The sequence below is a fragment of the Chelonia mydas genome, chromosome 7 (assembly GCF_015237465.2).
Source record: "Chelonia mydas isolate rCheMyd1 chromosome 7, rCheMyd1.pri.v2, whole genome shotgun sequence".
In the NCBI taxonomy this organism is placed as follows: Eukaryota; Metazoa; Chordata; order Testudines; family Cheloniidae; genus Chelonia; species Chelonia mydas.
The window spans coordinates 99,789,078-99,815,532 of record NC_057853.1 but is presented as its reverse complement, the minus strand read 5'-3'; the positions used below and the strand labels follow the sequence as shown (position 1 = coordinate 99,815,532).

Below are 26,455 nucleotides of genomic sequence, written 5' to 3'. Positions count from 1 at the left end.
TAGCACATTGCATGAATTATTCAAAATGTTAAAGATATATTTTAAAAAACTATAAGATAGTATATATTCTCCCTGCCATTTATTTGTGTTTAAGAGCCTGATCCTGCTCTATTGAAGTTGATGACAGAAATGTCCTGTTGACTACAGGATATAAGTCAACTTCTTCTACCACATATATACATCTGTTAAGTGAGTTTTTAAGCCAGTATTCAAAACAAAACAAACAAACAAACAAAAAAACCCCACCAAACCCAGTATTTTAAATGTTTTTTTCTACGAGGAGCTGAGTCCTGACATTTTTAAAACATTGAACCTTTTCTACACTATCATTTTTCTTAATATCTTCCATTATTACATGATCACATAGCACAGCTCCACTGGTGTTAACATTGATGGGACCATTAATGTGGACAGCCTGCTGCTGGCATTGCAACCATTGTGCCACCAGATCTGTTTGAAGCAGAATTAGGGCTTGTCTTCACATACAGCTGTGCCATTCTGGTGCTTTAGTGAAGACACTCCTATGCCAACAGGAGAGCTTCTCCCATTGGCCTAGTTAATCCACTCTCCCATCAACATAGTGCTATCTACACGGTGGGTTAGGTTGGTATAACTATGTTGTCATGGGTGTGGACTTTTCACACCCCTGAGCAATGTAGTTATACTGATACACGTCTGTACTGTAGACATGGCCTTAGATGACAAACAGTTTAAAACACTGGCAGCTCTCCCACTGCTGCTACTGCTGGTGGAGCTGGAGTAGAGAGAGATTAAGAAAAATAATAGTGTACACACAACCTAAATTTATTCCAAACTCATTTACAGGAATATATGGAGTTGTGGTTTTCTGTAACATAGACAATTGAAAAGCAATGTGTTTAGCTGGGAGTGAGAATTTTAAAATCCTGTTAAAAAAAATACTGAAGGTAAACATTAATATTTCAAAGGTTGTGTTTTGGGGGGCTTTTTTGTGTGTAACTTGTACTATGAAGCCCAACTATCCACTTCTTTAATATAGTGACCCCTCTCCTATACCTTTTTGCCCCTGTACTGCACAAGGCCAATAGTTGCAAAGATCCCCTTCATCAAGTAGTGTCCCTATGGGTGCTTCACTGTAGGTGTGTCTGTGTCCTTGCGCTGCTGATCATAGAACTTCGGTAGCAGTGTCTATGGGGCCTGCACATGCACTGTCTCTACTCGTGCTGTGCCATGAGGCTAGCCAGTGCACCTGGGATAACCACCCTCAGTTCCTTCTTAACCACCCTAGATAGAAACAGGGCCTTTAGCTGTCCATTAGCATATCGTTAACTTTCATTTTCATTTGTTAATAGTTAGCTTTTAGAAACCTTTTAGCTTTCTTCTGACTCTTTATTTGGCTGTGCCTAATAAAAAAAAAAATAGAGAGAGAGAGAAGACTTTGTCCTTGTTTTGACCCCCAATGGTGGGAACCCACCTGGAAAAGGATATGCCTAGCTCTCCGGCCTTCAAGAGGGCCTTGCACTTTCAGCGAGGCGATCCCAGTTGTGGACAAGCACTCCCAGTGCCTTTTCTTTCTTGGCAAGGACCATATCCAACAAAAGTGTTCCCTCTGCCAGCAGCTCTGACCAAGATCCCACAAAGACAACTTCGCCAGAATATCATCTTTATGGAGGCAGCTCTCCATAATTCCATCGTGGTGGACGCTGTGAAATCCCATGGCTGACAGCACCACTCTAAGACAACACCCTATGACAGAGACTGGAAGTGCCTTGATCCCTTCGGTAGGAAGGCGTATTCAGCCACCTTACAGTTTCGAATTGCCAGCTACTAGGCACTCATGGCAAAGTACAACTACATGAATTATAATAAATTACACAACTTTATTGATAAACTGCTGGAGAGCTCTTGGGACTCCTTCAAGGTCATCATCCAGGAATGGCAGCTGGTAGCAAAAACCACCTTTGCAATCGGCCGTTGATGCAGCTGACATGGCTGCCAGGACCACCTCCACTGCTGTGGTGGTAAGACGGGCGTTGTGGCTTCACCTCTCAGGATTCCTGAAAGAGGTTTAGAACACAGGAGGACTTTGAGGGTTTCAAGCTCTTCGCTGAGAAGACTGGTGCCTTCCTCCACTCCTTGAAGGATTGCAGGGCCACTCCCAGATCACTGGGAATCTACACATGAGGGCAAAAGAGACATTTTAGCCCTCAATACCAACAGAGACCTTATTTGTCCCAATTCCCCTCACAATGGCACTATCTGCCCCAAAACGAATAAAGGGAAATTCCCAAAATGGAAGCCCTTGGGCTCCCAGTCTTAGACTCAACCACCTGCCCCTAAGCACTACTTTTGATGTGCAGGTCGAGGTGTCATGAGACCTCTCCTTAATACTACCTATGCTCATGCACCCATTTGGCCACAATTTGGCAGCGTTCTGCAGTGCCTGGAAGCGCATAATGTCTGATAGATGAGTCCTAAGAGATCATCAGATCTGGTTATTCCATTCACTTTACTTCCCTACCCCTTCCACAACATAGTCTCATGTATTATATGAGCTGTGAGGGAGGAGCCAGATCACCTTCCCTATGCACGGAGGCAGTGAAACTACAGAACTGGTGCATCTCTCATAACATCACCGTGTCCAAGGTTTACCTCCCAGACACACAAAACTCGATAGCGGACAAGCTCATTCGCAAATTCCCACATGACCATGAGTGGGAGATGCACCCTTCAGTACTTAATGATTTATTCACACTGTGAGGAATACCGTCCACAGAGCGGTTCACCACCTACCAGAACAAGAAGTGTCTGAGATACTGTTCCGGGGTGGGAATCGGTCAGCTCTCTCTGGGCGATGCTTTCCTCCTCCTGTGGGAAAAGGACCTTCTTTACACCTTCTTTCAGTTTCCTCTTCTGCTGAAGGTCCTGCTAAAGATAAAGAGGAATAGAGTTTGCGTAATTTTGATTGCTCCAACATAGCTGAGACAGACCTGGTACCCTTACCTGATGTAGTTCTTGATGTGCCCACCGATCTCCCTTCTGGCTACTCCGCACCTTCTCTCTCAGGACAAAGGGTGTACCATACATCCCAACTTGGGGATCCTCCACTTCAAGGCATGGCTCCTATATGATTCTAGCACCTTTAGAGAGCTCATGCTCAAAGTTGGTGCAAGAGGTTCTACTACACAATAGAAAGTCTTCCACATGTCACACTTACCTGCAGAAATGGTCCAGGTTCCAGATCTGGTGCATGTCCCAACAAATCTCTCCAGTTCAGCAACTCTTCCACATATTCTTCCGGGCAGAGCCAGGGCCCGACTAAACTATCATCAGGTTCCAAGCAGGCCTTTTGAAGGGGCGCCTGAGGACGGTGCACCAGTTTCGATTCCGGATCCTTCCCTGTCTTTTTGAATAATCTGTCCCACTTCTATCGTGCTTGGTCCCAAGTAACTTCAGACCGCTGGGTTATTCACACAGTGGAAGTGAGATATTCTCTCCAGTTCTGCTCCTACCTTCTCTCCCACCCCCTTTCCCCGTCGCTCTTCAGGGACCCCTCTCATGAGGAACTCCTTATCCAGGAGGTGCAGGCGCTCCTCGCCATGGGAGCGGTGGAGGAGGTTCCTCAGGAGCTAAGGTGCAAGGGATTCTACTCCTGATACTTCCTAATCCCCAAGGCCAAGCGGGGTCTCAGACCCATTCTAGATCTGCGCAGTCTCAACAAATGCATGGTAAAGTTGAAGTTTTGCATGGTCTCCTTGGGCACCATTATCCCCTCCCTGGATCCAGGAGACTGGTATGCCGCCCTCGACATGAAGGACGCATACTTCCATATAGCGATTTGTCCTGCACAACAACGCTTCCTATGCTTCATGGTCAACCACAAGCACTACCACTTCACTGTCCTATCATTTGGCCTCTCAACAGCTCCCCGAGTGTTCATCAAGTGCATGTCGGTCATGGCTGCTTTCCTCCGTCGACAGCAGGTGCAAGTATACCCCTACCTTGACGACTGGCAGCTCAGGGGCCGCACCAGCGGGCAGGTGCTGTCCCAAATCAGTTTGGTCAGGTACACGTTCGAGCAACTGGGTCTCCTCAACATGGGGAAGTCGGCCTTGGAACCGTCCCAAAGAATAGAATTCACTGGGGCAGTATTAGAATTGGTTCAGGCGCAAGCTCTTCTGCCAGAGACCTGATTTCGAGCCATCACGAACATAATTCAAAGCCTCCAGCAATTCCCAACCACAACAGCAAGGGGGTACCTAAGTCTCCTCGGCCATATGGCTACTTGCACATACGTAACCCGGTGTGCCAGGCTGCAGCTTAGACCTTTACAGGCATGGCTTGCCTCAGCCTACTGCCCGGGGCACAACAGCTTGAATTCAGTGGTCATGGTTCCAGGGCAGTTCCTCATGTCCCTCCACTGGTGGCTTAACCCTCAAGCAGTGTGCGAAGGAGTCCCCTTCCACAACCTTCAACCTTCCTCGTCCCTGGTTATGGATGCGTTAGCTCTGGAATGGGGTGCACATCTGGGACACCTCTAGACACAGGGCCTGTGTTCGCAGGACAAGCTCTTCCTGCATATCAACTTCAAGGAACTGAGGGCAGTGTACCTAGCCTGCCAGGCCTTTCAGGCCCAATTACAAGTCCAATGCATAGTAGTTCTAACGGACACCACCACCACCATGTTTTACATCAACAAACAGGGTGGAGCCTGTTCCTCTCCCCTATGCCAGGAGGTCCTCCGGCTGTGGGAGTTCTGCATAGCTCACTCCATTCACCTGGAAGCATCCTTTCTACCAAGAGTTCAGAACATGCTGGCGGACCACCTCAGCAGGTCCTTCCGCATATGAATGATCCATCCGGCCGGGTGTCATTCACCTCATTTTCCAAAGGTGGGGGTTTCCCCAGGTTGACCTGTTTGCCACCTGGCACAATAAGAAGTGCCCACTGTTCTGCTCCTTCCAGGGTCACAGCCCAGGTTCACTCACAGATGTATTCCTGCTACCCTGGAGAAGTTCCCTGCTCTACGCCTTTTCCCCCATTCCCTCTCGTGCACAAGGTCCTGCTCAAGGTCTGCAGAGCGGGGACAAAGAATTCTGATAGCTCCAGCATGGCCTCGACAACACCTGGTACACTTTGCTATTGGAGCTGTCGGTGGATGCACTGGTCACGTTACCTCTCCTCCTCAACTTACTCTATCAGGACCACGGTCGCCTTCAACACTCTGACCTGTGGTCCCTCCACCTCACGGCTTGGAAGCTTTGTGGCTGAACCCCCATAAAACTGTGCTCAGAACAAGTAAGGGAGGTCCTCGGCAGCAGGAAGCCCTCCACTAGAGCCACGTATCTGGCAAAGTGGAAGAGATTCTTGTGCTGCTGTGAGCAGCATCGTACACTCCCCGCGCCAGGGACCTGTACTTCTCATCTTGAAGTACCTCCTACACCTGAAACAGCAATGCCTGGTGGCGTCCTCCATAAGGGTACACCTTGCTGCTATCTCGGCCTTCCACCCAGGAGCGTCTGGTCTATCAGTCTTCGCCAACCCTATGGTTGGTCACTTCCTCAAAGGCCTGGACCGTCTACATTCCCAGATCAGGCAGCCTGTCCCTGCGTGGGAACTTAACCTGGTCCTCTCCAGGCTCATGGGGCCCTCGTTCGAACCACTGGCAACTTGCTCCCTCCTGTATCTGTCATGGAAAGTAGCTTTCCTGGTCGCCATTACTTCTGCGAGGAGGGTGTCTGAGCTAAAGGCCCTCACCTCTGACCCACCATACACGGTTTTCCACAAGGATAAAGGTGCAGCTCAGCCCGCACCTGGCCTTTCTCCCCAAGGTGGTGTTGCACTTCCACACCAGCCAGGACATTTTCCTGCCTGTCTTTTACCCTAAGCCTCATGCCAGTAACTGGAAGCAGAGTCTGTACTTCCTTGATGTTCAGCGAGCACTAGCTTTCTACATTGAGCTCACTAAGCCATTCAGAAAATTGAACCAGTTGTTCATAGCGGTGGCAGACCGGATGAAAGGGCTCCCAGTCTCATCTCAAAGACTATCTCCTGGATCATGTCATGCCATCCACATGTGCTATGAGCTGGTCAAAGTACCGGCCCCGGCTCTTACAGTGCATTCCACATCAGCAGCGTTCTTGGCCCAGGTCCCAATCCAAGAAATCTGCAGGGCAGCAACTTGGTCTTTGGTGCATACCTTCACCTCTCACGCCATCATCTGGCCCACTAGAAATGACGTGGCTTTCTGCAGAGCAGTGCTACAATCAGCATTTCCTTAACTCCAACCCCACTGCCTAGGCAAGGCTTGGGAGTCACCTGATTGGAATGGATATGAGCAACCACTCAAAGAAGAAAAAATGGTTATTTGCCTCTTGTAACTGTTCTTCGAGATGTGTTAGCTCATATCCATTCCAAACCCGCCTTCCCCTCTGTCAGAGTAACTGGTAAGAAGGAACTGAGGAGGCGCTGGGTTGACAGGGTCCTATACTGAGCGCCATGAAGGCATGACTCCAGGGGGCTCCACAGCGGAGCTGATGGGTACTGCTAGGGGAAAAACTTTCCGATGACTGCATGCAGCGCACACACCTAATTCGAATGGATATGAGTAACATATCTCCAAGAACAACAGTTACAAGCCTGAAGGGGATAAAGGGGGATAAAGCAGCTCTAGAGAGGGCTGCAGAGAGGGAAAGCTAGGCTGATTAGGAAAACAGCCACAGCTTTGGTCAGCTTAATCAGGGCCAGCTTAAGAGGGCAGTGGGCCAGAAGCTGACAGAGTCTCTCTCTAGCTTTTTGAGAGAGAAGGACCTGGCTGCCAGGGAGCTGAGAAGGGTACCTAGGGTAGAGCAGTGCTGGGGAAAGGCAGTGGGAACCGGGAAGCTCCAGCCTAGCAAAACCCCAGGCTGCAGGCCTTGTTAGGGTATGGCAGTGCTGGGGAGGTCCAGCCTAGCAAAACCCCAGGCTGCAGGCCTAGTTAAAGGCCTATGAAAAGGTACTGGGGCTGCAGAGGGGCAGCCCATAGATAGGCAGAGGCAGCTGGTCCAAGCCCCCTTGCAGTTGATGAGTGGTTTACAGACTGCAGTCTGCCCCAGGGAGCGGGGGCTAGATGATGACTGGCAGTAGCACTGAGGCAAGGGAGGGATAGGGGGTTGGGGGTTCTGTCAGGGGGCAGAACCCTAATTTAGAAGGGCACTGGGGTCCAGGAGGGACACAGGAGCCAGCGGCAGGTGGGACATCAGCCGGCAGAGGGTGCTCCTGGCCAGAAGAGCTAATTCCCAGGACGACCGACAGGAGGCACTGCACCAGTGAGTCGTCACCCCGCCACAGTGAGTAACCATTTATGGAAATGCTGGGGTCCACTTTCCTCACAGAGTAACTGCACATGCCACTAGAGTTCATTGCACATCTATAGCTCTATTGAAGGCTGTCCCATATCAAAAATTTGCGGGCCTTCTACTTGTTCTTCTATCCATACTTTTGCCAAACATTATGCCATTTTACAGATTTTTGGACATGACACTGCCTTGCATGATGCAGTCCTTCAAACTGCCCAGTCTTGCCTTCTCAGAACCCACATCCTTATTTAGCTTATTGCTTGGGTGTCTCCTACTGTGAAGCACACAAAGGAACATATATTAGAAGAAGGAGAGGTTACTTACCTTACAACAACCTGAGTTCTTCAAGATGTTTTGTCCCTATTGGTGCTCCACCACCCACCTTCCTTCCCCTCTGCTGTGGAGTTCTGGCTTCATGGTTGAGAAGGAACTGAATGGCGGTGTTCTTGCACCTCTCTATAAGCCCTTGTTCAGAGCCGATGCACTGGTATGCGCAGGCATGGACCCACAGATGCTACTTTACAGCCTACAATTGAGAGTGCATAGGCGCGCATACGTACCATAGTGTAGCACCCAGGGACAAAACATAGAATAAAACAAGTTACTGTGAGGCAAGTAACCTCTTCTTTTACTGCTTTTGGATTTCCTATCTTTTAATGTGTACCTTTCATGGCATTCCTCCCTTGACCTGACACTGAGGTCTGATGTTTGTTTTGGGAGGACAGTAATACTGTTGTTAGGTTAGTGTTTACTCCCTGGCATGTTGCCTAGGTTATCAAGTTTGGTAATTTCCCAAAGGTAGGGATCTGACTGAGGCCATTTTCAAAGAGGATGAAAAAAAGTTTACTTACCAATAAGCAGTCATCTTTAAATACATTATCTCCACAGATTTCCAAATTTTCAGTTTCCTTCCCCATTTCTTCAGAGTATAATATACAATTTGTACCAGATGAATTAGTAAATAATTGATGCAGTTGCAAGTCACCCCCTTTTTAACCTTTATGAGATCCCATGTGTCTCCAAAAGTCACTACTAGTAAATGATTTCAGGCATGTGGTCAGTGTTACATGCATCTCAAAGGTGTGGATCTGTGGATTCGGTACAGTTGAAGAACATCTTATTTGCTAAATAAACTTTTATTTTAGGGCATTAAGCACAGGTAATGAAAATCCAGCTGGAATTTTAACTACCAAGCATGTCAAATTATCATTTACCTTTTGTTATGTGTTATGGTAGTCATGAGTAAGGCTATGTGTTAGTCATGGGTATTTTTAGTAAAAGTCATAGACAGGTCACAGGCAGTAAACAAAAATTCATGGCTCGTGACCTGTCCATGACTTCTATTATATACCCCTGACAAAATCTTGAGGGGGATAGCCCGGGGGGTGCCATGGGTGCTGGGGGGGTGGGGCAGTGGCGCACAGCCTGGGACCCCTGCTGGAGAGGGGAGGGTTGGAAAGGCCAGCAGGCTCCCTACCTGGCTCTGTGCCTCCCCAGAAGTGGTGACATCCCCCTTGCTCAGTTCCAAGGTGAAGACGTGGTCAGGCAGCTTTGCCTGCTGCCTCCACCCAGAACGCCGGCTTTGTAGCTCCCATTGGCCAGGAACCATGGCCAATGGGAGCTGCGGGGGCAGTGCCTGCAGGCCGCAGCAGCACACAGAGTTGTCTAGCCACGTCTCCACCTAGGAGCTGAGCATGGGAGATGTCGCCGCTTCTGGAGAGCCCCCCAGTTAACGCTGCCCAGAGCCCGCCTCACCCCCTCATGTGCCCCAACCCCCTGTCTCGTCCCAAACTCAACTGCTGCTGGCGGCAGGAGGGTGGGCGCAGTGGCCCAAGACTGCCCCAGCAGCGGCCAGTGCAACTGGCACAGGCTGCCTGAGCTGCCCCCAGGCCAGGTGCACCAGCAGCTGCAGAAGTTAGAGGTCACAGAAAGTCCGTGACTTAGTCATAAGTACCTGTCAGTCTCTGTTTTGTACCATAGATCATCATTACCTTTCCTCATTAAATCATCCACAAAATAAAGAAAACTGCAATATGTATTAACATCACTGAATTGGAAGTCTGTTGTGATATTAGAAGTCTCAAGAACAATGAGTTCTTCTTCGAATGCTTGTTCATGTCCATTCCAGTCAGGTGTATGCGTGCTGTGTGCATGCAAGCCAGAAGATTTTTCCCTTAGCAGCCTCCGAGGGACAGCCTGGGTGCCCTCTGGAGTCGCACCTTCATGGCCCTGTAGGGGCCTGCCGGCTCCCCACCCCTTCAGTTCCTTCTTACCGCTGGTGACGGCTAGCTGGAACAACATTCGCTCTTGCTTGCAAGCACTTTTGGCAGTGTCCTCTTCACTTTTGATTGTAAAATAGTTAATTAGTAGTCATAGCTAGTAGTTTCCCCCCCCCCCCGGCCCCAAATCATCATCTACCCCAGTTCTGGGGTATGCCTGGGTCCCCCAGGTTCAAACTCTGCGAAGACTGTGGCAAGTTTATGCTCAAGAGTGACCCACACTCTTCTTGTCTGCGGTGCCTCGGGGACAGCCACCAAAAGGACAAGTGCAGGATCTGCAAGGGTTTTCATCCTAGGACCCTTAAAGACCAGGAGTAAACACTTAAGATCCTGCTAATGAAAGCGGCACTCTGGCCACATTCCGACCCAGGGTCTGCAGAACCCATGCCGAGCACTTCCTCGTCAGTTCGCAGTGGTCCGGCACCGACGGTGCATTAGCCGGCACCAACGGTGCGTGAGCCGGCACCGAACAAGGACCATAAGGTCTCACAGAACCGCCATGGCTCCACCCATAAAAATCCTTCTTTGGCGCGACACCATTCTTAGTCCCCGGTGCCACAAAAGAAGAAAAGTCCGGAGAGGGGTCAGTCTCCCGCTCTAAAGACCAAGGGACCTGCGGCATCAATGAGCATCTCGACCCAGGCCACCTCGTCTCTCCAGCCCTCTAGGGTCTTGTTGACTCCTGCCCCATCTGGGGTTCAGTTGAGTCCAAACCCTCAATGGTCCCCAGAGCGCCAAGGTGATCAACTCCCGCTCCTCTCAACGCTGGAGGCATTTGAGGCAGCCAAAGACCTTATATGCCTCACGACGCCATCTTCCCCGCAAAGGAGAGACAAGTTGCCAGTGACTGCATGGCTCCAGTTTCAATCAAGGGGCAAACCAATGCTGATGGTGCACCAATCCCCATCTCCGGTGCACCTCTCCCCAGCATGGCCCACCCATGCAGGGGAGCCGCACCATATCCCCAACCTCTTGGCACCAATCCCCGACCTATGGCAGCCCAGAGCCCTATCGCTCCAATAGGACCAGGAGCAGAAGGTCCAGATCCCGCTGCGACCACCAGCCCTACCCAGCACCATGGCCTCTGCAGTGGCAGCCTTCAATGCAGTTGCCCTTTTAGACACCCTGGGAGTATCACCAGAGACAGGGGCAGGTCCAGGGGCCAAGGTCCAGGTCGGCGGCGGTGTCCTTGGCGTCCTTCGCCGCTCCGCAGGCAACGCCAGCAATGCCAGCAGAAGTGCCGACACCGCTGTTGTCCTCTACAGATCTGGCACCAACTCTTCCATCAGCGGCTCTGCTGGCAGCTGCAGCATCAATACCACCGGCATCGACAATATCGGCACTGCCGGAACCAACGACTTCAGCACAGTCTGCCTGGGCACCAATGTTTCCTCCCCCAGTGGACCCGGCACCGCAAGCTATGGAATACCGCATGCCACGAGACCCATGGGGCACAAAAGGGAGTGAGCAGGGTCCGTTGCCAGGCCTCTCCTCTTCATCCTCCCCAGATGAAGCTGTGGTGGGACGTCGACAGCCCCAGCTCTGGAGGATAACAGAGTACTCCAGCAGCTCTTATGTCGTGCTGCCCAGAACCTGGGTATACAGGCGAAGGAGGAGGTGGAGGAATCCAACCCAGTCATAGACATCCTCACCCCCTCCGGTCCCTTTCATATCGCCTTGCCCATAATAAAGACAATTACAGAGACAACAAAAACCCTGTGGCAGACCCCTGCATCTGTGGCTCCTATGGCTAAGAGGAATGAGAGACAGTACTTTGTCCTGCCTAAGAGATATGAACATTTAGACACACACACCCCAACATACGCCATCCACTCAACGTAGGCATTTCCGACCACAGCCTCCCTCCAGGTTCTACCAACAGAACCGCCAGGACACTTCTCGTAGGAGGAATAGGAGCGGTAGAAGGAGGCAGCACCCCTCCTCAGGCCAGGATTTGGGCCACCGCCTGGCCCCAGACCACCCTTTTGAAGGCGTGGTCGAGGACGGCGCACCAGTACTACAACTCTTACCTTTTTGTCCCGACTTTATACCCAAAGTCCCCTTTCTACCGTGCATGGTCCCATATCACCTCAGACCGCTGGGTGCTCCGCGCAGTAGAGAGGGGATATTCCATCCAATTCTGTGCCCTCTCTCACTTCCCCAACCCCCTTCAGGAACTCCTCTCACGAGCAACTTCTCATACAGGAAGTGAGCTCACTTCTCTTGGTAGTTGCAGTGGAAGAGATTCCTCAGGAGCAACCTGGACCTGCGGGAACTCAAGATGCTCATCAAGAAACTCAGGTTCCGCATGGTTTCTTTGGCCTTCATTATCCCCTCATTGGATCCAAGAGACTGGTATGCCACCTTCAACTTGAAAGACGCGTACTTTCACACAGCGATAATTCCACCTCACTCAGGTTTGTGGTGAACAACAGCCACTATCAGTTTACTGTCCTCCCATTTGGCCTGTCAGCAGCACCTCGGGTGTTCCCCAAGTGCATGGCAGTCGTTGTGGCATTCCTGCCCAAGCAGTAGGTACATATGTTCCCATACCTTGATGACTGGTTGATCAAAGGCCACTCCAGATCTCAAATGGAAGAGCAGGTCAGCCTCATAAGAAGGACATTTGTCGAACTGGGTCTCCTCAACAAGGCCAAATCGACACTGTCCCTGGTGCAGAGGATGAAGTTAATAGCAGCAGTGCTAGACTCGACTCAAGCCAGGGCATACCTCTCAGAAGCCAGGTTTCGGTCACTGGGCGACATTATACTGGGCCTTAGGCAGTTACCCACGACTACAGCAAGGAACTGCCTGAAACTTCTGGGGCATATGGCCACTTGTACCTACTTAGTACAGCATGCCAGACTCAGGCTTCGCCCGCTCCAGTCGTGGCTAGAGTCACCAGCTTGAGAAGCTTTGGACAGTATCGTATCCCTGCCTCGCCCAATACTAGACTCCCTCCTATGGTGGCTTGACCCACAGGTAGTCTGTGCAAAGTACCCTTCACCAGCCCCCAGCCATCCCTCTGATTAGTTACAGATGCATCAGATCTGGGATGGGGGACACATTTGGGAAATCTCAGACACAAGGCCTCTGAGAGTGGTGCACCTGGCGTGCCGGGCTTTCAGAGTCCATATATCAGGGAGATGTGTATTAGTCCTCACAGACAACACCACGGCAATGTTTTATATCAACAAACAGCGGGGTCCACGCTCCTGTCCCCTATGCCAGGAAGCCTTTGTGCTGTGGGACTTCTGTGTAGAGCACTCGATACACCTGCAAGCATCATATCTCCCTGGGATACAGAATAAGCTGGTGGACAGTCTCAGCCACTCTTTCCACAGCCACGAGTGGTCCCTCCAGCCAGACATGGTGAGCTCAATCTTTCAACACTAGGGCTTTCCCCAAATAGACCTGTTCGCCACACGACGCAACAGGAAGCGTCAGCTATTCTGCTCCTTCCTGAATCACAGCCCAGGTTCCATTGTGGATGCGTTCCTACTTCCATGGGGATGCCATCTCCTATACACGTTCCCGTTGGTTCCTTTAGTTCACAAGGTGCTCCTCAAGATCCACAGGACCAAGCCCTAGTGATATTGCTAGCTCCAGTCTGGCCACACCAGCACTGGTTCACATTGCTCCTGGAAATGTCCATGGTAACTCTGGTCACCCTACCACTTGTCCTGGACCTAATCACGCAGGATCATGGCTGCCTCTGGCACCCAAACCTCAAGTCGCTCCAGCTCACAGCGTGGAAGCTCCATGGCTGAACGCAGTGGAGCTCTCCTGCTCTGATCAAGTCAGGCAAGTTCTCCTCAGCAGTAGAAAGCCCTCCACAAGGGCAACATACCTTGCCATGTGGAAGAGGTTCTCCATCTGGTTAGAACAGTGCCATCAGTCGCCGACGCTTGCCTCGTTTCCATTTTAAGCAACAGGCACTGTCCATGTTGTCAATAAGGGTCCACTTGGCCACCATCTCCGCCTTCCATCTGGGCGCAGATGGCTACTCAGTCTTCGCAAACCCGATGGTCAGCCGTTTCCTTAAAGGTCTCAACCGACTATACCATGCAAGTGTGTCAGCCTATCCCGGTTTGGGACCTTAATCTAGTCCTTTCCAGACTTACGGGTCCACCATTTGAGCCACTGACTGCGTGCTCCCTGCTTTATCTCTCATACAAGGTGGAGTTTCTGGTTGCGATAACCTCAGCTAGGAGAGTGTTGGAGCTCAGGGCCCTTACATTAGAGCTCCCTTACACAGTTTTCCATAAGGAACAAAGTTCAGCTCAGACCTCACCTGGCCTATCTCCCAGTTTCACATAAGCAGGATATCTTCCTCCCAGTATTCTATCTTAAGCCTCATTCCAGTGGCAGGGAGCCGAGACTTCACTCACTGGATGTCCGCAGGGCACTAGCCTTCTATATCGAGAGAACGAAGCCGTTCCGAAAGTCATCCAGTTATTCGTAGCGGTGGCAGATAGAATGAAAGGCGTCCCTGTCTTATTGCAACATATCTCATCGTGGATTGCGTCATGCATTTGGAAGTGTTATGACTTGGCGAAGGTGCCCCCTCCACCGATCACCGTACACTCCACCAGGGCTCAGGCCTCTTCAGCAACATTCCTGGCAGAGGTCCCCACACAGGAAATCTGCATGGCAGCAACGTGGTCCTCTATACACACTTTCACAATGCACTATGCAATCACTCAACAGGCCAGAGACGACGCAGCCTTCGGACTAGCTGTGCTCCAATCAGTGGATGACTGACCCCACCTCCTGAACTTTGGCTTGTGAGTCACCTGATTGGAATAGATATGAACAAGCACTTGAAGAAAATGGTTACTCACCTTCTCATAACTGTTGTTCTTCAAGATGTGTTCGTGTCCATTCAAATACCCAACCTCCTACCCCTCTGTCGGAGCAACCAGCAAGAAGGAACTGAGCGGGTTGGGGTTGGCAGGTCCCTATATTGGGCACCATGAAGGCACAACTCCAGGGGATGCCCAGGCCAACCCTATGGACGCTGCTAAGGCAAAAATCTTCCAGCTGGTGTGCACGTGGCATGCATACACCTGATTGGAATGGACATGAACACCACATCTCTAAGAACAACAGTTACGAGGTGAGTAACCACTTTTTCTCCCTCCTTCAGCATTATAAATATGCATTTTTCTGAGTTTAAACAAGTGCTCCTTAGTTAGTCAACCTGCTTTAAATAGATGAGGTATGAAAGAGTTTCATTATCCAACCATTTTTTTACAATAGTATACAAAAAGTGCTTGGGAGTATGTTAAAATAGTATCAAGCTATTATAAAGGACTCTTCTTTATAAATAGTCCTAAAAATGTTCTGGATGGTAAAATGGTCTTAGTGTTGGCTGTCCTTTCACCAATGTAGAGTTGCATCACAACACATTCTACAAACTAGTGGGACATTCCAGTCAAAACAGAAACTGTCCTGTGGAAATAAGGATATAGCTCTCTTTCAAGGTGGGCCGTTTACAACTCCCATATGGGTTCTATACATTCTTGCCAGACCGGTGAAGGATTGGCGTATTTGTGAGATCACTTTGTGAATCTCATTATTTACACAGATCCTTTAACATAATCCTCAACCCCTAGAGCTTGGGATTCTACCATCTTTGACTGTGATCTCAGATCTTATGCTAAACAGGGGCAGACTTGGTCAATTGTTAAAGCCATAGAGTTGCACATGTTTATAAGACTGCAAGAGGGGAACCTCACTCTTACAGAATGTGGGACGTGAATAGGAAAACACATACCTTTCTAAGAACCTTATGAATTGTGCAGGGAGTGGAGAAGGGGAATGAGGAAAGCAAAGAGATTGTGGAGTAGCAGCATACCAGGAGACCAATTCCCCCTTTCTTCCCTTGAGTCTCCTGAGGTGTGCAAGAAGGGGAGACACTCCTGTAGACTTTAGGATGTGAATAGGAGTGAAGATCTGCCTGGGTAAGAGGATCAGCCTCCCAACAAGCCATAGGAGGCTCACTGGGGTCTCTCCTAACTTTCACCCCTATATGCCTTAGGAGGCTTGTCAATGTCTTCAGTGGTTGGGCAGAGGCTTATTCCCTCAGAGTGGATTACTCAAATAAACTTAATTTTAAATTGCCCACATTGTATTGTCAAGCAAGGGTCTTGCCAAAGGCAAAACTGTTGACATTTCTAACTGTGGTTGCCAACTTCTTTTAATGTCTTAACTTTAGTTTTGGTTGGAAAAATTTGGAGATCTGTCTATGGGAAGAGGCTAGATACTTGCTTTTTTATATCTATGTAGCTCTACCTACCCACAGGCACGCACAAATACATGTGCATACACACGGGTAATGGAAAAAATATATATAAATGAAAGCTTTGACCACTAGCAGTCACCTGATATTTTAAGCTTAATGGCACCATTGTGCCATTCTGACATTGCTATATAACATTTTTAATTTGCAAATTTAGATTGGTGAATTACAATGTTTGGTCTTGAGCACTAGGTCTCTTCAAGGTGGGTCCAGTTTTCTTAGATTTCCCTCTCTCTCTTTTTTCTGTTCTTTTGCTAAAAATGCAAAAAATAAAAATAGACTTGTCCACCTCTATTTTTAGATTTTTCAGTTTTTCCACTGAATGCATCCGATGAAGTGAGCTGTAGCTCAGGAAAGCTTATGCTCAAATAAATTGGTTAGTCTCTAAGGTGCCACAAGTACTCCTTTTCTTTTTGCGAATACAGACTAACACGGCTGCTACTCTGAAATCTATTTTTAGGGTGTCATAATTCATGATCTCCTTGTCCAATTCACTTTAAATGCAGTAGAAACATTCATGTTGAGCCAAAGACCTAATCTGCCAATTCTGAGATGGACATTCCTGTGTTTATAGATTTTAAGCTGTGTAGAGGGTGGGCAGGTGGTTAAAATAGAGGTTATAATAATAATAAAAATCCCCTGATTTAAATTTTAAGATTCTAGATGTTTATTGTATTTTGTGTGAGTAAATCAAAACTGAATAATAATCTTGGGAGAAACAACCCGTAAAATGCTTTACCATTTCCAGATGTGCTATTTGTGAGGGATGTAACAAATAATAACCAAGAAAAAAGTCTTCCTCTTGAAAGTCCTGATTTAAGAATAAAATACATTTTCTGACTTCAGAACAATATCCTTAAATATGTGACTGCTATAAATGAATTCAGCACTTATGTCCAGGTGGTAGGAGAAATTTCAGAAGGGACTCATTGAGCAAGTAGGTCAGCATTACTTTGAAAGAGAAGTTTAAACAAGTTGGAATGCCTAAACAGACACATACCCTTTGTTGTATTTGCTTATGATGTGCACCCACATGTTTCTGTGTGAGAACTTAATAATGAAGCTGCACTAATGAAATCAAATCATTGATGCTAACAAATAACTTGCATGTGATTCTAAAATTAAATATTTTTGCCATGGATTAGTGGGATATAAGAGGCTATACCCAAGGATGTCAGTTTGAAGAATTCTCTCTCTAATTGTGAAGATAATTCTACCCATGTGATAGGGATTCTCCTTTGTCTTATTATTATTGTTAATTATGAACGGGGTTTCCATTTTCCAGATAATTTTAACTGAAGAAGGCTGGCTAACATACCTTCTTTTTCTGTCTTGTGTTTCCAGTAACCTGTCTTATATTCTTCCATTATCACATGTTTACTACTCCTTGGAGCATATGGCTACTTTGATAGGAGTCCTCCAGTCATGATTCCAGTAGAAAGCCTTTTACCCTTCTCCAAGAACAGAATGCAGCTTGCTAGTCACCAAGAGTGGAATCTGTGTGGTCAGCACATCTGAAAGAGCTACAGTTATCATATGGTAAATAACGAAACAGTATCAAAGTTGTTGTAGCTATCAAAATGTACACGCTTGTCATTCCAGGACAATTTCCCTTAACTTCATCACACACACATGAAGTGCATATATGCTACTCTACAGCATGTCCATTATGTCCCAAATTCAGCACTGGGATTCAACTCAACTTTCATTGTCTTTAGGCAGAGTTGCATCTGTTCCCATATAAATGGGATTTAGCCTGGTGACTTTGAGCATAAGTACTTAAGTAGTTTTACTGCAATTAAGGAGACAGTAGCTGAACATTGTCTAGGCTCCTAGAAATTACCCAACCTTCAAATATAATTTACAATTGGAATTAGATTTGCTTGATAGGCTTGGCAATAATTATAGTAAATCTCCTCTGTAGCTGGTTCAGAGCCAGTATTCATTTCCTGCCCTTTCTTTGAGTTGCTATCAGATTTTCTACAACTGGTATCTCTGAGGAGGAGATTATACCTGAGTTAGCTGGGCACAGCAGGTACCACCTGCAACAAGGGTTTTGAAAAATTTTTTTTGGCTCTACAGCAGTTCTTGAACTGTTTGTTCAGAGGAGGATGACAAAGGAACAATCAGTAAGTGCATAGTGCAGATCAGTAGTATCACTGCTGGGTTTCTTGGGCTTCTTAGGTCTATTGGAGCAAGTTTCATTACTTCTAGATGGTGTCTGAGTGCAGAATTGCAAAAATGGGTTCTGAATTTGTGAGCTGTGGTAGCTCATATTGCAATATAACAAACAGCCTTTAACATGTTCACTGGGACAAAGCTGAAAATTTTCCGGCCCTCAGAAATTAAACTTAGTTCTTGAATTTCTATCACTGAGTGCCACATGGTGCGGGGGTGGGGGGGAGGAGAAGAGGATTGTGGATAAACAGCTGGGATAATTGGGGGCTAGCAGGTCTACACCAATTGGGAGTTCAATTGTTAGAAAGTGAGTAAAGGGTCATAAAATGGCACAATGTATGTTGATAGGGTTCAAAAAGGAGACTGAAAAACTTAGTCTAAACAAAAAGGTTTGTTCATACCACCCAAAGACTGTGTGAAAAATGTGACTGGTAAACATGAGGAGAATGGGACCAGAAATGAATGTCCCAAAATGGGACTATACTTAAAAATCATTTGAAAGCTGCAGCTAGTGAAGAGTACAGCTGCCTGTCTTTGAAAGGGTGTTTCTCATTGGGAGCTCAGATCTTCAATAACTACCAATTGATTTCTAGTTGATGATGAAGGTATTGATATTAATCTATAAAACCCTAAATGCTTTGGATCTTGACAACCTGATGGCCTCTCTCTCGGTGTGGTAGTAAGGCAATTACAGTAAACTTGCCCTAACAGCTCCCTGATTAAAACAAGAGGGACCCAAGGGTAGGGCAGCTCAGTTGGGAAGAAATTCTGGACACTGCCCTAATGTTTGTTATATGCTTTTTAAATTAATATTTTATACTTGTTCTCAGAGCCTTGTTTCAGCCCATTTTTAATAAACACAAATGAATAAAATAAGGAGTGACAGCAAGGACATTTAGTTAAAATCAGGATTAACACAAACTACTGGCAAAAAGAAAAGGAGTACTTGTGGCACCTTAGAGACTAACCAATTTATTTGAGCATAAGCTTTCGTGAGCTACAGTAAGCTGTAGCTCACGAAAGCTTACTGTAGCTCACGAAAGCTTATGCTCAAATAAATTGGTTAGTCTCTAAGGTGCCACAAGTACTCCTTTTCTTTTTGTTAATACAGACTAACACGGCTGGTTACTCTGAAACAAACTACTGGTCAAATCCTGGTCCCATTGAACTTAAATGACAAAATATCAGCAACTTTTCTGGAATCATTTTTTGGACCAAAGAGATTTACATCTGGGGAAGAAGTTTTTAAATACAGACATTTAGATCTTCTAGCAGTCTGCAGCTTACTAGAGGGACCACTTTTTTAACTTTTAGCTACTGAAATTCAAAACTATTTGGGAGTTTAAATGTAATCTGTATCACTCATATCTAATCATAACAATATCTAGGTCTTTAAAAACTATTACATACTACAGTGTCTTCTAGACAGAGTAACCTTAATACATCTGTGGCTGATGTTACAGAACCTGTAGAATCAAGGAAAGCAAAACTCATAATAGTTGCGGTGACTAATTTTTCACTTTTGTGATTTTCTTTTTCATTCTGTATACTGTTCAGTGGTCAATATACAAGATGACACTGTACTGATGAAGTCAGTAGCATGCCCTTCTAAATCAGGCCCAATTCTGCAAGCAGATCCATGTGGACAGACCAGTCAGTGGCCAATTGACTTCAATTTGGCTCCACACAGATGCTTGCAAGAACAGTATCTAAGGGAACAAATTTTGTTCTCAGTTATACAGTGAATTTTATACAGTTTTAAAAAGTGTCACATTTTTGCATAAGAGTTAATGTAATTAGTGTTGTAAAGCTTGCTTACCTGATAAACCTAGGACAGGGTCTTCAGATACAACTATTCATTACAATGGCTATAAATACTTTTTAATTTGCGTGGCTTGTACTTTAAAAATACTTAACATTGAGCCTGGCCAATCACTCAGATCATTGTAAAACCTTTAAAAAGTTTGGGCCAAATTCTACTGTATTAAACTGATGTAACAAAGCAGAATTTGGCTCAGCATTCAGTAAGGCAGATGGGCTTCTCTTTGCAACCTTTTAAAGTCGGGTGCATTATCCAGAAACATTTTAAGAAGATGCTACGTATCTGAATGTAGACTTTTTCCTTTATAATTATCTGACGGATTATACAGCTGTAGACAGAAAATATTGATCGCGCTGGTAAATGGATTTAATGCCTTTTCATATTTAAAATTGCCGTGTCATTTGAGTAATGAATTTTCTGTGCTTTATGATGGAAAAGATTACAGTTGAGTTTTATTGTAGGCAGAGATTAATTTGCTAAACCACTTTCAGAGCCCAGGTGTGTTGCTAGCTGAACCAAAATTATTAACCTTAATACAATTTTTAAACAATTATTAAGCTAATCGGATGCAAATTAAACAAAATGAACCTATAAATATATGTGTTTTTCAAATTAGTAATTGGAGTTTTTGATGATCTTTGGCTTGACATTGATAAGCTGCTTCTCATAACAGTCTAATTAGGCAATATGTAAACTTTGGCATTCGGTTCTGTCCTAGTGGCTGTTTCAAATGATGTTTGTAAAATTTGCAATTTCATATTACAGATTAAAAATTAAAAACTGCAGGAGGCTAACATTAAAATGAGAATTCATTTCAGGGAAAGCCCTGTAGACAAAATTCACCCTAATAGAATTGTGCATAAGGGGCTGCAAATCATGATCTATAGTTACACAGGGGAAGGCTTGTCAAAACCAGTATTGTTGGCCTGTAGTTCTATTCACAGTATTAAACCCATCAGTGAAGTCACTTTGGGGAAAATGTGAACATTATCAAAGAACAGTAAATTAGCAAGAAATTAAAGCATATACCCTTGCATTTCCAAAACAAAAGATCCCTTCATTAAAAACCTTTCATCAGTGGTTTAATATTCATAGCAGTAATTTGCATAACTAAATCAGTTTTCACTGATGAGAGACGACCAAAGTTTTTTCACTAATTTCTTCTTTGAATGAGCTCTCTAGTTTTTTGATTAAAATTTCACACCAGTAGTTGAACAGAATTGAATACAGGGCTTAACCATATTTGCAAGGATCATCTTTTAAATGCCAGATTAAATGTTGCTGCTATAAAAAAAAAGAAAGAAAGAAAGAAAAGGGAAAAAGAGGACAAGAAGTAGTATTGTTCAAACAGCTTTGTTTACCTTAACTGCCTATATTGTTCCTTGCTTGAAATTCAAGTTTTGTGGGGAAGATTCTTAACTGAAAAACTTCTGGCAACGTTTGTTTAGTACTTTGCATTCTGCCTTTTTGCTCGCTCTTACCTGTACATATCCATGGAATGACAAAGTAGCACGGTTGACCTAGTAATTAAGAAAAGTCATTAAGCTGCACATGTTAAGAACATTCCAATCTTACTATGAAAATGGAATGCTTTTCCAGGTTGGTTTCTCTGTTTTGAAAAAGTTTGTTCTCTTGTGGGTTTTTTTTTTTTTTTTTTTTTTTTTTTTAAAAAGTACTTTGGGGAGTAGAGACAAAAAAGACTTTCAGGGTGTGAAGGATATTTATATTCTGCTGGTTCAGGAGCACACAATACTAGTTACTATAAACCATCTTTTTCTGTGGCATCTCTGAGATATGGTGATGGTAAATTTGTGTCTAGGTAACAGAGATTAAAGTGGTAACCAGTCATACAACATTTATATGAAGGTACTCTGGGCACTTATTTGTTGAACTGAAATTATTTCAATTCAAATAAATGCTGATTTGGATTGATCAGCTCCACAAGAGATAATGAAAAGGAGAAAACAGGACAACTAGAAAATTATGGTTTTAGCATTATTTATAGCACAGTCCTGAACCTTACTGCTATATCCTTGAGATACTTATTAACTTACCTTCCCTCAGTTGGAGAGTGACTGCAGCCTCACTTTCTGCAGCCCCCAGTTCTTTCAGCCACTGGGCTTTATACAGGCCCCTCCTGTTCCCGTCCAGCTGAGCCTTAGTCCTTTCTCCTTGGCTCCTCCTCCAGGTGCAGTCTAGGCAGTTAATTGGCCCACCTGTCCACCTTAACCCCTTCAAGCCTTGTGTAGGGTGGACCCCCCCTCACATACCCTCTCCCTCAAGCTTGTAACCCCCAGAGATAGGGATGCCTCCACCCTTGAAGTTGCCAGAGCTGGGCTTGCAAGTCATCCTACTCCTGCTCCAAACCATCTACCAGGAGACACAGATTATCATGGTCTGCCATAGCATTCCTCAACTTTTCTCTCTGGAACTGTATGTCTTCTGCAGCTCTTTCCAAGGCCTGCTCGTCGGCTACTAGTTTCTCTTGTAGCCCCTTTACTTGACCCACAGGATTCCCCAGCACTTTTTCACTCAAGGTCTGAGTCCTCACAGTAGCCTGCTCTACCTCTGTTTGTCCCTATGTCTGTCAGGGCCCTGTCTGTCCCAATCATTTTAATCTGCTAGCTCTTTACTATCCACTACTGGGTGTGTGGGTTGACCACCTGCCAGGTCCATGGTTATCAGTATCACATCTACCCTGCCTGTCCCCAGCATACTCCAGTCCCTGGACACCCTCTCCTTTTTCCTATCTCACTGGGGTCCATGCCTTCCCATTTGCGACCCTGCACTTTATTAAGAGGGAAGTGCATTTTTATATGGTTGACCTTGTGGCACCAAAACAAACCCTTGTCCTTGTCTTGTCTGTAGGTCATTCTTCAACCTTTTCTTGGCTAGCCATCTCTCCTAGGATAGCCTTCACCTCACAGGTCATAAATGAGCATCTCCTTCTTATGTGCTGTTGCCGACCACAGGCAAAACACTCCCCTCCCTTTTTATTTCTCCCCGCAGGTTAGATTCTTTTGTGTTTTCTTGTTTTCCTGCCTTCTAGGTAAGGCTTCTTGTCCTTGTAGGAGCACTCTCTTTTTAGGTATGGAGGCATATCTCTGGCCTCCAGCCCTGGGTACCTCCTTTCCACTCTTAATCTCAGCAGCAGGTGCTAATTTCTTCCTGCATGAATTTAAATAAATACAGCTGTTGTTCAGCCAGCTGTGTCAAATAGGTTTATGGGTACACATATGACTCCCACTGTCCCTACTGGTTCTCCAGCACCTGCCTCAGTTGGGCCTGGATCCTTCCCTGCTGTTTGTTAGCTCCCTTCCCCAGGGGTAGTGACTCTGGAGTCTAGCCTCGGAGGATATAAGTACCCTCTGCAAAAAAGGCTTCCATATACTGTGGCTCAATTTTCTCTTTCCCTTTTTTTTTTCTTTCTGCTATAGCTTTCCACACTTCCCTTGTATCGGGGTGACTGCCTTATACAGTCCACCACAGCCTCTTACACTCCCCTTTATCAGGGGTAATCACTTGCACATGTTCCTCACCAAATTGCCATAGGGTTCTTTACTCATCTGTGAAGCACCTCCTTCTGGCCATGTCTGTGGATTAGCTCTGTCAGGCTGATAAACCTTCCTGTGGACACCCCATCACACTAGCTATCAATGTTCTTTCAGAATCATTAGGGTTTATAGTGTCAGCTTAAGCACTACAGTAATGAGCACTATACAGAATCCTAAAATAGATAGTTCCCATCCTGTTTCATAAGAGTTTTCATTAAAACTTCCTAAAAAAGAGGAAAACAAGTAATCTAAAATAATTTAAATCCCCTCACTGAGCCTGTGACATACAATAACAAAAGCAAAGAAACTGAATTAACAATGAAATTCCATCTTCCTCAACACTATTTATTTAGGAGTACAGAACAGTAGTATATGTGGTATGTTCTATCACATGGTGTTTGGATACCTCTGCAACAATAGACAACAATGAAACATGTGAAGGAAAGAGTTTAACCCTTTATCTAGATGTTCCTGGAGTTTCAGTTAAAGTAAGACTTTCGGCGTACGTTTTCAGTGCTATGTCAATTCCAATGGGAGCCATGCCATTGAATTCCCACATATTAGGATGAAAAAATTGCCCATTTTTATGGTTGCCACTTGCCTTGTTTTGACTTGGGGGCTTGGATGATTAGGGTAGTCAAGAATTGGGTGTCAGGGATAGCAGGGATAACTCATTCCTTGGTGAAGAAGAGTAGAGAGCTCCCAAATAGCTGCCAAAAAGAAAGAGTGGACAGCTCAGTTCCTACTAGCAGTTAGGAAGGGAAAGCATGAAAAATCCCTTCATTTGCAGCTGCCAGGTTGGTGGGAGGTGGAGTCGAAGGCATATAAGAGTGAAGGTAGAGAATTTAGGGAGCCCTCTTCTATCATCAGCCAGGACATTTTCCTCATGTTTCCATCGGGAGTAAAGTGAAATGATGTGAAATGTGTGGGTTGCGTGGAAGAGGATAAATTATGGATTTCATTTTCCTTGTCTGATGGATTGTTGACTAGAGCTGAGCAAATGCTGCAAATTATTTATACACACATTTTGAATGTTAAATGAATTTGTTTTAGATATATTCATACCCTCCTTCATCCAAATTGAAACAACAAATGTTAGGCTAATATTGCAGTATATTTGTGGAAAGCAAATTTCCAGAGTGTATATTATATTTTCAGTAGGCTATGTGTCCAATCAAAACTGCTATAATTTCAGATTGTTGGGTATAAAATACCCACAACAATACTTGCTACTGAGTAATCCACAGACTGAAATATATTTGCATCAAAAAATAGAAACAGAGGAAAGGGCTAAATGTGATTACCAAATTGTTTGCTGCAAATGGTTTGTCCAGCTGTAGTGGTAACAGACACAGGGCTGGATGATTGGGGTATTCAGATAATAGGGGGTGGAAAGGGAATAAAGAGTTAGTTTATTAAATGAAAGAAAAGGTGACTTGACATTTTGCTTGTATGTTGTCTGTTATTGTTTCTCTGATTATACTGTAAGTGCAGGGACTTTCTCTAGCTATATTTGTACTGTGGCAAGTAAACAAGGCCGCAGTCAGTTACTGTTCTTTGTTAGGAATTATGCACAGACATTATACATAACCTATTTGAAAATTTTAGAGTTGAATGAAGCTGGACATTTGGGAGGTTAATGCTCAGTTGCTAGAGGAATGACTAGAATAAAGTTTTCTTGTGTCTGTACATTATCTATTAACCTGTAGTATCTAAGTGCTGTCTGTGTCTAGCCAACATTCTCATTTAAAAACTTCTTTCACTTTTTTTGAATTTTTTTGTTTATATGCAAATGTCTGGCTTTCTGAAGAAATCCTAGCAATAGCCCCTGACCCAAATGTACATGAAGTACTGTTCCCCTATGGCCCTGTCCTATTTAGTGCATTCCTCACTACTTGAGTTCAAATAGTAGCTCAGATCAAAATTGAAAATGAGCTTAGGGTCGCATTCTAGTCCCCATTTGTTCACTACACAATTTATCATGATTGGCAGTTTTTGCTCCAGAGAGGGCAAAGGCTGGAACAGGAGGAATGCAGCAGGGCAGGAATGAAGTGCGTTAGTAGAACTGTGTAGAGGAGCCTTCACAGCCCAGCCTTGCAATGTCTGATTAGTTCCTGAGTTTTATAAGCATGAAAGTGACCAGCAAAATTCAAAAAGGACCAAAAAAAAAAATCTATTTTTGGGTCCTATTGGAAATATGTATTTAAGTATGTAATATATTGTGGCAGTGAAAGGGTGGCTAAATTATTACTCATGACTGCATATCAATGTTGTTTACAAAAGTGCATATGAATTGTAGGGATTAGAAACTGCGGATAAACAAATACACAGTATATGTTATCACTAGAAACGTTATTTTTCATTTGTCTCTAATCTAGAATTAAGCACCTGTCATGTACATAATTGATAGTTATTTTACTATGCAGAGGGAAAGGGATTAGAGTCCAGACTTGCCAGGAGCTGAACACCTTCAACTCCCACTGAAGTTAATGGGAGTTGAGAGTGCTCAGCACCTTACAGATTGGACCCTGAATTAACTGTTACACAGGTTATATTTCGATATAGATATATGACTTATTTTTTCATGTAAAGAATAAAAAAATTCATGAAGAGATGGATCAGTAAATATTTGTATATTAGTGAGGATCTAAGGAGCAAAGTGGAATAAGGAGATCTCATTTCTGTCACAGTTCATGTTACAGTCTCCAAAAGTAAGTTGAGTGTGAGAGTACTCAAGTTTCTGTTTTTAGTTATGTTAGTCTCTTCTATTAACCATAGTATAGCAAGTGCACCTCATTTCTATTTCTAGCTAATTTTCTGGCATCTGCTGTTGCTTATCATCTGCAGCACAACTTTGAAAATAGCTGAGTATTAGCAATTTAATTGTCCTCGAAAGTACAATAGACATATGTGAAGACCATATCCCTATAAATAACTAAAGTGTTGAAAACAGAGAAATTTAAAATGTAGGGTTTACATCTAGATTGAGGTGCTGTAGCAGG

General features: G+C 45.2%; 1 long non-coding RNA gene across 3 annotated transcripts; it reads right to left on the bottom strand.

Annotated features, from left to right (window-relative positions):
* Positions 1–839: 839 nt before the first annotated feature.
* LOC122466685 lies at positions 840–23,595 on the bottom strand. Of its 3 annotated transcripts, none has more exons than XR_006292390.1 (5): positions 21,954–23,595; positions 21,381–21,419; positions 17,218–17,422; positions 2,773–2,907; positions 840–2,153 (listed from the first exon to the last, which is right to left on the bottom strand). It is a non-coding gene; the product is annotated as an uncharacterized LOC122466685 (long non-coding RNA). The 3 variants fall into 3 exon arrangements; XR_006292391.1 differs by having other exon boundaries at positions 2,773–2,904; XR_006292392.1 differs by lacking the exon at positions 17,218–17,422 and having other exon boundaries at positions 21,954–21,996.
* Between the last annotated feature and the right edge of the window lie 2,860 nt (positions 23,596–26,455).